Source organism: Lactuca virosa, chromosome 4 (assembly GCF_052849685.1).
Source record: "Lactuca virosa cultivar CGN04683 chromosome 4, Lactuca_virosa_CGN04683_v6, whole genome shotgun sequence".
Taxonomy (NCBI): domain Eukaryota; kingdom Viridiplantae; phylum Streptophyta; class Magnoliopsida; order Asterales; family Asteraceae; genus Lactuca; species Lactuca virosa.
The window spans coordinates 86,813,194-86,825,575 of record NC_136429.1 but is presented as its reverse complement, the minus strand read 5'-3'; the positions used below and the strand labels follow the sequence as shown (position 1 = coordinate 86,825,575).

The following is a 12,382-nucleotide window of genomic DNA, read 5'->3' as shown; positions in this document are numbered from 1 at the left end:
CATGTGATAGCTTATGCCTCTAGACAGTTGAAGCCTCACGAGGCTAACTAACCGACACATGATTTAGAGCTGGGGGCAGTGGTGTTCGCCCTCAAGATTTGGCGGCATTACCTCTACGGGGTCCGATGTACTATTTACACGGACCACAAGAGTTTGAGGTACCTCGTGGATCATCCGAATCTGAACATGAGGCAGCGTCGGTGGTTAGATGTGGTAAAGGATTACGACTGTGAGATCCTTTACCACCCGGGCAAGGCCAACGTGGTGGCCGACGCCCTGAGCCGCAAGGCGGTAGCGGCTCCGATCCGAGATATCTGTCTGAGGATGACAGTGAATACTCCACTGCTGGAGCAGATTAGCGAGGCGCAGGTGGAGGGCCTAAAGGAGGAGCGCCAGAAGTGCGAGAGGATAGTGGGCCGAGTAGCTTCGTTTGATTACGATAGTCGAGGATTGCTGACCCTTCATGGGAGGGTCTGGGTACCGTACTGGGGCGGAGTACGACAGGTGTTGATGGATGAGGCCCACAAGTCTCGGTTCTCCATCCATCCGGGGGCGACGAAGATGTACAGAGCTTGGTACGTAGAGAGATGCCTGACCTGCAGGAAGGTCAAGGTGGAGCACCAGAGGCCCCACGGCAAGATGCAGCCGTTAGACATCCCTGTGTGGAAATGGGAGGATATCACTATGGACTTTATTACTAAGCTTCCCAGGACCGCACGTGGGGTTGATTCGATATGGGTCATCGTGGATCGGTTGACCAAGAGCGCCCATTTTATACCGATCCAGGAGAGAATCTCGGCCGAGAAGTTGGCCGAGATTTATGTGCGAGAGGTAGTGGCACGTCATGGGGTGCCTATCTCAGTGGTGTCAGACCGAGACGTCCGGTGTACTTCCAGGTTTTGGAAGCGGTTTCATGACGAGATGGGTACTCGTCTCCATTTCAGCACCGCTTTCCACCCTCAGACGGACGGGCAGAGCGAGAGGACGATTCAGACTCTCGAGGACATGCTTCTGGAATGTATGCTAGATTTCGGTGGCAGTTGGGATACGTATCTTCCGTTAGCGGAATTTTCGTATAACAACAGTTATCACTCCAGTATAGACCGGCCTCCCTTCGAGATGCTCTACGGGAGGAAGTTTAGGACCCCAATCTGTTGGGGTGAGGTCGGTCAGAGGGTCATAGGGAGTACAGAGGTAGTACTCAAGACCACGGAGCGGATCTAGCAAGTCCGGAGCAGGCTACAGACTGCTCAGAGTCGGCAGAAGAGTTACGCCGACAAACGGCGTTCGGACTTGGAGTTTCAGGTGGGCGATATGGTCCTCCTGAAAGTGTCACCCTGGAAAGGTGTTATCAGGTTTCAGAAGTGGGGCAAGTTGGGCCCCAGGTTCATTGGTCCATTTAGGGTTTTGGCCCGGGTGGGTCGGGTTGCTTATCGGCTAGACCTTCCAGCAGAGCTCAGCCAGATCCACAACACGTTCCATGTTTCTCAGTTGCGGAAGTGCTTAGTGGATGATTCAGCAGTGGTACCCCTTGAGGACATTCAGGTTGACGATAGCCTGAACTACATCGAGAGACCAGTGGCGATTTTGGATCGCAAGACGAAGGAGCTGAGGAATAAGAGGGTAGAGTTAGTAAAGGTGCAGTGGCAGAACCGCAAGGGTTCGGAGTGGACGTGGGAGCCCGAGGAGGAAATGAGGGAGCACTACCCTGAGTTGTTTCCCAAGACAGCAGACTTCGAGGACGAAGTCTAAGACAAGTGGGGGAGAATTGTAACACCCGGTCTCAAGTACGCATTTAAATTCAAGTCAAATTCCATATTTTACTCTTGGACTCGGCGAGTTGGGGGCTCAACTCGTCGAGTAGGATCGACTCCGGATCGGGGGATTAAGCGACCTACTCGGCGAGTCGGAAGACAGACTCGGCGAGTAGGAGCTGTCTGGGTAAAACCCTAAATTGGAGGGTTTGCACCATATTTAAACATCTTATGAGGCTTCCACCCCAGCCTCCATCACCTCCAGAACATTTCACCCGAAACCCTAATCCTCCAAAAGTGTACTTGAGCCTTCTTGGTTGTTTTGAGTGTTTCTTGGTGTGTTTTGAAGCTAGAGCAAGAAGTGGAAGATAGAAGACCCAAGGGAGAAGGAGTAGATCCAGAAGCTACACCTCATTTGCCATCTTTTCTGGTAATCAAGCTTACAACTTGGTCTTCTTCCTCTTAGATCTATTTGTCCCCATATTAAGAGGGTTTTGGCCCAAAACCTTGGTCCTTGATGTTTGGGACGTCCCATGTGGTTCTTTGATATTGCCATATTTATACATATTTTTAGGCAATATTTATTTACATTTTTATTGATATTTTGGTTATTTTCATGGAATTATGGTACTTATAAGGATAAATTGTTATTTGCAGTCAAAGTGGAGCATTTTCGAAGAAAGGGACCAGAATTGACAATACTTGGAACATTGGAGACTTGGAGTACAAAAGTTGAAGAAGTTCACGGATTTAACCCATGTCACGACGTGAACCATAAGCCCACGACGTGGCATGAATATTCCAGAAGATAAGTACGCGCGAAGCAAGAATCCTTGCCCGATACGGATAACTCTCAAATCATGACGTGAAGCTTCCTGTCACGACGTGGATAACGATTTTCGGGAAAACTATATAAGCTCTTGGCCATTACGACTTGAGGGAATTTTGGCTGATAGAAGGAAGACCTGGAGACGATTTTTAGAGGAGAAGAAATTCTGGAATAGGGTTTCAACACCAAGGAAGAAGAAGTTCATAATTTGATTCATAGTTTGGTACACTTTTATTATGTTTTTGATTATGGATTGTGTTTGCTTATTTGATAGGATGTCCAGCTAAATCTAGTTGCTTCTGTTAGCTAGATGAAGCTAGAACTCATGGTTTTATTTAATTAAACTAGACTTTGCTTGTTGGTTATGTCTTGTGTTTGATTGGTTTACCTAGCATGCTTGACTTGTTAATTTAATTGCTTAAACTTCTTATTCTGTGTAGTCAATGACCATTATTCTGCATGCATTTGAACACCTAGTAATTTAGTGAACGTTAGATTATTAGAGCTAAGATCAAACCAATCTTAGTTAAGAACTTGAATTAATGAATTAGGTTGTGTTAGAGAACTCATACTATGACCATAATTGTGTTTATCAAACCAATCTTACATAGCTCCAATTTCATTTAATAATTGATTCTGTTAACTATTGTGTGACCATACATAGATTTACATGAATTGATTAATGTTAGTAGATTTATAACTAAATTGCTAATATTGTCTTAATTGGTAACGAACAGTAATTGTCATAGCTAATTTATAATCCATTGAGGGAAAGTGGACTCGAACTAACAGAAGTGTTTGTTTATTGATTGAATTTCTGTTAAAGAATTAAGTTCATCTAAACTTGCAAAATTAGATAAAACCCCTTCCTTTGTTAATAATTAGGTTAATAGTAAGTAGATTAATTAGTTAACACCGTTCCCTGTGATCGACATCCGACTGACCCAACTATTCTATAATTCGACTAGGTACACTGCCTAGGTGCATTTTAGTTAGTTAAGTTCGTTAGGTTATAAATATAAAATTAGTGGGTACTTTTGTGCACATCAAGTTTTTGGCGCCGTTGCCTGGGAACGACTTAGTAATTGCTAATTTATTTGCTTTAAATTAATCGATCCTTTTTGTGGGGTAAAACCAGCAAAGAGTTATTTTTTAGTTTCAATTTTTTCTGCATTACAGAACTCATGACGTGAGTTTTACAGGCTCACGACGTGAGCTTTACAGGCTCACGACGTGAATACTGTGATCCTAGTTTTCTTAGTTTTTAGTTTGTCTTTCTTAGTTCAGTTTTACGTTTTTTTTATTTTGTTTATCTTGCAGAAGTACATGACCAGAGGGTCCAACACACCTTTGGTGCCACCTCTTGAAGATCCAGAATCTGCCCTTCACAAAAAGAAAGATAAGAACGCGAAAGAAGATCACACACCAAAGAAGACACCCTTACAAGAACTCAAGTCAGTGTTCTCAAAGAAGTCGGGGAAGAAAATGGGAGAGTCAAGTTCATCTTCAAAGGACAAGAGCAAAGTTGAGAGCATCGATCAAATACCGATCCCAAACGAATTCGAATACGAATCTGAGACCGAGTTTGGACTATTTACATGTGAACCCGAAGACGAGCAAAGAGACGAGATGGCAAACATTGAAGAAATGTCCATGGGAGCTTATAAGAAGCGAATTCGAGACGATGTTGGTCCCGGTTTAGTACAACCCGCGATTCCTGCCACTGCCACATTTGAGCTGAAGGGACATATCTTGACTGCACTGAAAGATATTCCATTCTATGGAAAAGATCATGAGGATGCTTTTAAGCACCTAGATGAAGTTAATGACATTGCGGATTATTTTAATGTTCCTAATGTGAATAGAGATACCGTCTTATTAAGGATGCTTCCCGTTACTTTTAAGGGAGTTGCAAAAGACTGGTTGAAAGCACTTCCTCCAGGTACAATCACTACTTGGGCTCAAATACGTGAGAATTTTCTAGATCAGTTTTGCCCACCTTCCAAGATAGCTAAACTCAAGAAGGCGATAGCCAACTTTGAGCAACAACCGTGGGAGTCATTATACGAAGCTTGGGAGCGCTACAAGGGGTTATTAAGGAATTGTCCTCAACATGATCTAAATGTTCAACAAGATATGTCTATTTTCTACGATGGGGTCAATGTTATGACAAGACAACTCCTTGACTCTCAAGGGCCATTGACAAAGAAGAATCCAAGGGAGGTCAAGGAGTTAGTTGAAGAATTCGCAAGACACTCTCGTGAGTACCACAACCCAAGACAAGATGGAGCAAAAGGTAGTAGGGGTGCACATTTTGAAGAAATGGCTGCTATGATGGCAATGCTCAATACTATGGACCGGAGATTGACACAAATGGACCAATCAATTCATGCAATTAAAGTTGGGTGTGAACGATGTAATGGACCACACTTGACTAAAGATTGCAACTTGGATGGGTATGGGAACAAAAGGGCTCAAGTTTGCTACTCGAGTGGGGATAAGTATGATGAGGATTGGAGAAAACCAAATAAAGAGTGGCTGCCATATGATGAATACAAGAAGCAAAAGGAAGAGAAATTTAAGCAGACAGGCCGAGGCTTCTATCAAAAAGAGCAACCACTAGCTGAGAACAAAGTAAACTTGGAAAATATTTTGACCCGATTTATGGAAGCATCCGAGAAAAGGCATGATGATACCGATGCAGTGCTAAAGGAACACATGAATATGATGAAAGAACAACACAAAATGATGATTGACCAGCAAGCTTCATTAAGAAATCATCAAGCATCGATTCATAGTTTAGAAGTCCAAGCTAGTCAACTCACTACATTGGTGAACAATAAATTATCCTCACAACTTCCCGAAAAGAAACCTCAACCTCATGTTATGGCTATTGATCCGGAAGAAGAGGCAATCTCTGAGTTTTTGGAGGCACTAGAAGTGGAACCAAAGCAGCCCGATCCAAAGCCGAAGCTCGAAAATGAAGATGTTGATGAAACACCAGACTCACGTCGTGAGCTCGCCATTCTCACGTTGTGGGACCCGTCAGAACAGAAAAATTCAGAATCCGTTCCGGCTTACCGACCGCCTTTGCCGTTTCCATCCCGAGCTAATCTCAGTCCACTCGAAAGAGAACATCTGGAGTTTATCAAGCAAGTAAAGGGTATTCCTATTAATACTCCTTTTATAGATTCACTATCCAAAATTCCAGAATACGCGAAGTTCGTACAAGATCTTGTAAACACTCGTCAGCAACTAAAGAAAAATTCTAAGGTCATTCTTAGTGAACAAAGCTCAAGAGCTGTATTGGGAGAGTTGCCTAAGAAAATGGGAGATCCAGGCCGTCTCACTCTTCCATGTGAGTTTGGTAACAATTTGAAGACTTATGCTTTAGCCGATTCTGGGGATAGCATAAATTTGATGCCATCTTCATTCTATCAAAAGCTGAACATTCAGAAAATGAAGGCTACAAAGATGACAATCTACATGGCCAACCGTTCAGTGACGCAACCAAGGGGAATTGTAGAAGACATCCTTGTTAAAATTGGGAAGTTTGTTTTCCCAGTTGACTTTGTGATCATGGATATGAAGGAGGATGTAAATGTCCCAATCATTCTTGGTCGCCCCTTGTTGGCGCTTTAGTTGATGTTCGTGAATCCAAGCTTACATTGCGGGTTGGTGAATGGTGATGATAAGGAAGATTTTGGAATACAAGATGGGTTTCAAGGAATTGATGTTCAAGATGAGGTCTTTAATATTGATGAAGATAATGAACTTGAAGAACTAGAAAAGCTCATGGAGGAAGAAATCAAGACAATTAATCAAGTCAAACGCACAAAACCGAGAGCATCCATCCCGTTGTTCGTTGAAGTCATTGCGTACACAAAACCGACAACTTTGATAAGTGAGGAAAGCGATGATTTATCAAGTGATGAAGACGAGGCTACCTCCAAGGAAACGGTTCCAGTGGTGAAAGAAGAGAAGGTTCCTATTGATCTAAAGAAGAATGAAGAAAAAGTGGGACCAAAAGGGACCAAAAGGTGTTGGATAAGGTGTCTAAGTCCATAACTATTTCTGGTATGTACTTGACCCGACCCGGCATGGTCCATTTGGGTTGCATGGCACCATGCAATTGGATAAACTAAAATGAGAGAAATAACACTTATGGTTTATTAATATATTATAAGTTCTAATATATTAATAATATTATTTAATTAGTTTGATCAAGAATTAATTTAGAATTAATTAAGTGATCAAAAGATAACTAATTAAATATATGGGTAGATTATGTAAATCTTCCATATCTTATATAGTGGGCTAAGAGGCTCCATGGATTATCAAGTTGGGTTCCACCCATAGGATGCTCCATGGATGCTCCATGGGAGTTACAAACCCATGGGTCATGGAAATGAAGAGTCATGACACATTAGGGTTTACATGGTGTAACCCTAGATGTGTCAACACTATATAAGAAACCCATTCTCCACCAAAATTGGCGACACATAAGAAACAAGAGGGCTAGAGCCGATTTTGCAAGTGTAAGATTCTCTCAAAGTTTACTCCTTTGCATTTGGTGTTGTGTGAAGCATTTGAGGCATCACACTTGGGGTGCTAGGCTCACAAGGTTTCAAGGATCATAATCAACAACAAGGTAAGTTATTCTATCTTTCATTCAAGTTAAAAATGTTCCCCATGTATGCTAGATAGGAATATAACCTTGGAATTCAACTTTGCATGATTATTAGACAAACATAGATCCAAGGTTATTAGGGTTGTATGTACACTTAGGAAGTGTTAGAATGCTCAAAATCCATCAGTGGTATCAGAGCCTAGGTTTGTTTGTTATTTTTTTTTGTGTGCAAACAGCTTGAAAAAAAATCGTTTTTCTGTTTTCTGCTCGTATGAAAGTTTGCACATTTGTTGCTGGAAATGGACTAGAAACATTACCCTAAACTGTTTTGATGTTTTAAAGCTTGTTTTAGATGGTGTAATGTTTATGCCAATCCATTTACAATGGCAATTATTAAAATTACAAGTTTTTTTTAAGTGTAATTTTTGATTCTTGAAAGTGTTCATATTCATGTTCTTGAACTTATGAAGATTAGATGATCACAGGAATTGTTTGTAACCTTCATGGTAGTTTAATTCATGATCATAATGTGTTTTAATGGAGTCCATAACTTGTCCTCAAGTTATGGAAAACCAAAAGTCTCACTTTTATTAAAGCCATTAAAAGAACACAAGAGTTATAAAAATGAAGAGTCTTCATTTTTATTACTCAATTAATTCATAAGTTATAAGAAATGAAAAGTTTTGGAAGTTTACAAAACTTGCCCTCAAGTTTTGGAAGTTTACAAAACTTGCCCTCAAGTTTTGGAACATGTAAAGTCTTGATTAAAACTTTAGTTCCAACCCTTAGAATTTTAAAAGTTAAAATTCAACCCTTATACTTTATAATACTATAAGTTACTAATATATATATGTATAACGACAAGTCGTCTTACCGCTAGTACGCCTCATTCACGAAGCCGGTCTATAAGGGGGGTATAAGGTTGTTGCCTATAAAATGGCAACTTAATGGGTGTCCACTCTCACCCACCGCTTCCTTGATCGGTGGAGGGTCGTTAGCCGAACGGGTAAGACAAGGACTTATAAATTCTCATTAAAAGTATGATGAATATTATAAAGTAACTAAATGCTTTTATTAAATTCCCAATCTTAGTTACTTTAGGAAAATGTGAATAAGGTGCTAATCCATGAAATTACACTTTACACTTTGTTTAAGTTGTTGGTGGAGCGTGTGTGGTTAACCGGCACACTAACTTGGACTTAACAAGGTAGGTAAAGGGTGACTTAAGGTTTACCATAGCATCGGTGGAGCGTGTGTGGTTTACCGGCACATCGATTGAGTGATAAACCTTGAGGGTACCAAGTGATTTGCATGGTTACGTCACACCTCGTTTTGTGATCCTCGGTATCCCAGTCACAAAACTTGGAGGGCACACTCGAGATTGAAACATGCCTTTGAAAAGTTCATTGAATCTCAAAAGAATCTAGGAATTTCTAAGAACCAATTAAAAACCTAATATTTATATTTCGTTTTTCATGGTGGAAATTGGTGAATCGTCATTCACCTACCTTTCAAATATGTTATAGCTTGGATTACGGCATACCTCTTCTAAGTTATAATATATTGTGATTGGATCCTAGCCTTAATATTACATTTGGGTGTTTTATTAAGGACTCTCTTAATATCTAAACTAATATTGTTGTCTTCTTTCAGATGTCTTCAAACAATGCTGCTTCTGGCTCTAATCCTAATGGCTCCTTTACCCTTATGAACTTGTGTGGGAAAGTCACTTTTGATGGATCCAACTTCAATGAATGGATCAGAAACATCAGGATGATTACCCGCTATGAGGACAAAAAATATGTCCTTGACAAGGAGCTTAAGGAGATTGATGAGACCACTGCAACTCCCCAGGAGACCGCTGACTTCCGGGCACATGAAAGGGATGCTACAAAAGTGGCATGCATCATGTTGGCCACCATGACAGCGGAACTCCAAAAGTCCTATGAGGACTTCTACCCTTTTGAAATGCACCAAGATCTGATGGAAAGATACCATCAAAGTGCACGACAAGAGAGGTATGAAATCATATGCTCTATCATAACAACCATGATGAAGGACGGGGAATCCGTCACGAGCCACATGCAGAAAATGCAAAGGTATGTGGATCGGTTGCTGAAGCTTAATGTGAACTTCCCTGAGGAGCTTGCAATAGATATCATTTTGCACTCCTTACCATCGTGCTATGATCAATTCCGCATGACATATCACATGAATAAGGAAGAGGTCACACTCAGCAAACTTCAGGGACTCCTCAAGACCGCAGAAACAGGTCTTAAGGGTAAGTCGGTTGTTAACACTCCTACTCCAAACTCCGCCCCGGTTTTGGCAATCGGGAAAGGTAGAGGGAAGAAGAGGAAGAGCTCTTCGAAGGGTACCAAGGCTAAGACCCTTGATGGCTCTTCTTCAAGTGGAACCAAGAAAGGTTTTGTCACTCCTTCTTCTGACCCTAAAGAGGCTGAATGCTTCTATTGCCATGAAAAGTCACATTGGAAGCGGAACTGCACAAAGTACCAGCAAGATGTGAAGGATGGGAAAGTTAAACCCAACCATGCAGGTATTTACACTATCTTATCTAATAACTCACCCCATTCTAACTCTTGGGTCCTTGATACCGGTTGTGGTATTCATATCTGTTCTGATTTGCAGGGACTAAGAAGAAGTGAGAATGTGGAGCATGGAAGAATAAACTTAATCATGGGGAATAGGAAAGCTTTACCTGTCACCAATATTGGAGTTTATACTTTATCGCTAAGTAGTGGGTTTAGTTTAGATTTGAATAAATGTTGTTATTCGCCAGAAATGGCAAGAAATATTATTTCCTTTCATGCATTGTATAAACAAGGTTTCACATTTTCATTTGATAATGAAGTTGGTTCGATTAATGCTTTCTTTAATAATGTTCTTTATTTTAAAGCATTACCTTGTGATGGTGTGTATGAAACTGTATCTGTAGTTGATAACTTAGGAAATAATGTATTATGTATTGATTCTGTTAATGATAATAACTTGGATAAAGCATCATTATGGCATTGTCGTCTTGGACATATAAGCAAGAAACGCATAGGCTAACTCCAAAAGGATGGAGTATTGGAGTCATTTGACCTAAATTCAGATGATAGTTGCGAATCATGCTTACTTGGAAAAATGACAAAGTCACCCTTCACAGGTTCTTGTGAGAGGGGTGAAGGTTTGTTGGATCTTATACACACGGATGTGTGTGGGCCCTTCAAACATGCCACAAGGGATGCTAATCGTTATTATTTGACTTTTACTGATGATTACAGTAGATATGGATATGTCTACTTAATCAAGCATAAGTCAGAGACTTTTGAGAGGTTTAAAGAGTTTAAACAGGAAGTCGAGAATCAATTGGGAAGGAACATTAAGATGCTTCGATCCGATCGAGGTGGTGAGTATCTTAGTTCAGAGTTCCTCGACTATCTTAGGGAATGTGGGATTGTCTCACAATTGACACCTCCCAGGACACCGCAGTTGAATGGTGTAGCTGAGAGGCGTAATCGAACCTTGTTGGATATAGTTCGTTCCATGATGAGTCGAGCTTCGCTACCAATCTCATTTTGGGGGTATGCCTTAGAGACTGCCGCCCATATCCTTAATCTAGTTCCCACAAAGAAAGTTGCCAAAACTCCTCATGAGATGTGGACTGGTAAAGTACCCAAACTAGACCACATTAAGATTTGGGGTTGCGAGGCTTTCGTGAGACGCGAGACTCATGATAAGCTCGAACCTCGAAGTGAGAGGTGTATTTTCATCGGCTACCCACATAAATCCTTTGGTTACCTCTTCTACAAACCTAGTGAGAATGTGGTCTTTGTAGCTAGGAGGGCTTTCTTTCGAGAGAGAGAGAGTTCATAAGCCAAGGAGACAGTGGGAGGCAAGTTGACCTTGAAGAAATTCAAGAGTCAAGTGGTGAAGGAACTTCAAACCCTAGCACTCAACTTGAGGAGGAAACTCCTGTTGAGCCAATTGACAAGTCTGTACCTCTGAGGCGTTCCACAAGGGTTAGGAATGCACCTGAGCATTACTATGGATTCCATATTACTGCGGAAGGTGATACACTTATCAGTGATGAGACACTGATAGGTCTGGATGAACCTAACAGTTACGCGGAAGCCATGGCAGGCCCTGAGTCAGCCAAGTGGAAAGAGGCAATGGACAGCGAGATACAGTCCATGTATGACAATTAAGTTTGGAACTTGGTTGAGAATGTACCAGGTCGTAAGACTATAGGGTGCAAATGGATCTTCAAGAAGAAGATCGACATGGATGGTAATGTACACACTTATAAGGCACGACTGGTTGCAAAGGGTTTCTCACAAACTCCAGGAGTTGATTATGATGAGACATTTTCTCCAGTGGCCAAGATTAAGTCTATTAGGGTTCTGTTAGCCATAGCCGCATTTCATGACTATGAAATATGGCAAATGGATGTCAAAACCGCTTTCCTTAATGGAAAGTTGGCTGAGGATGTTTACATGAGTCAGCCAGAGGGTTTTGTCAACACAGAGTACCCTAATAGAGTGTGTAAGCTTGAGAAATCCATTTATGGGTTAAAGCAAGCACCTCGCAGATGGAATCTTTGCTTTGATGAGAAAGTCAAGGAATTTGGCTTTTCTAGGAGTGAAGATGAATCTTGTGTATATGTCAAGGCTAGTGGGAGTATAGTTAGCTTTTTGGTATTGTATGTGGATGACATACTACTCATAGGAAATGACATCCCAACTCTGTAGGAAGTTAAGTCCTGGCTTGGGAAGTGTTTCTCTATGAAGGACCTAGGAGAAGCTGCCTATATTCTAGGGATAAGGATCTTGAGAGACCGGAGTAAAAGACTAATTGGACTTAGTTAGAGTACCTACTTGGATAAGGTGCTGAAGAGATTCGACATGCAGGACTCCAAGAAAGGAGAGTTACCCATCCAGAGTAACGCCAGATTGAGTAAGACACAAAGCCCTAGTACTGAGGCTGAGATAGCAGAAATGAGTCGAATACCTTATGCTTCGGCTGTAGGATCGATCATGTATGCTATGACGTGTACTCGACCTGATGTAGCCTTTTCTTTGAGCATGGTTAGCAGGTATCAGGGGAACCCTAGCAAGGCACACTGGACTGCGGTAAAGAATATCCTCAAGTACCTACGGAGGACTA

The 12,382-nt window shown here is 41.5% G+C and overlaps 1 non-coding gene across 1 annotated transcript; it reads right to left on the bottom strand.

Moving 5' to 3' along the window:
* Positions 1–4,596: 4,596 nt before the first annotated feature.
* LOC145110196 (small nucleolar RNA R71) lies at positions 4,597–4,703 on the bottom strand. Its single transcript, XR_013709578.1, has one exon. It is a non-coding gene; the product is annotated as a small nucleolar RNA R71 (small nucleolar RNA).
* Between the last annotated feature and the right edge of the window lie 7,679 nt (positions 4,704–12,382).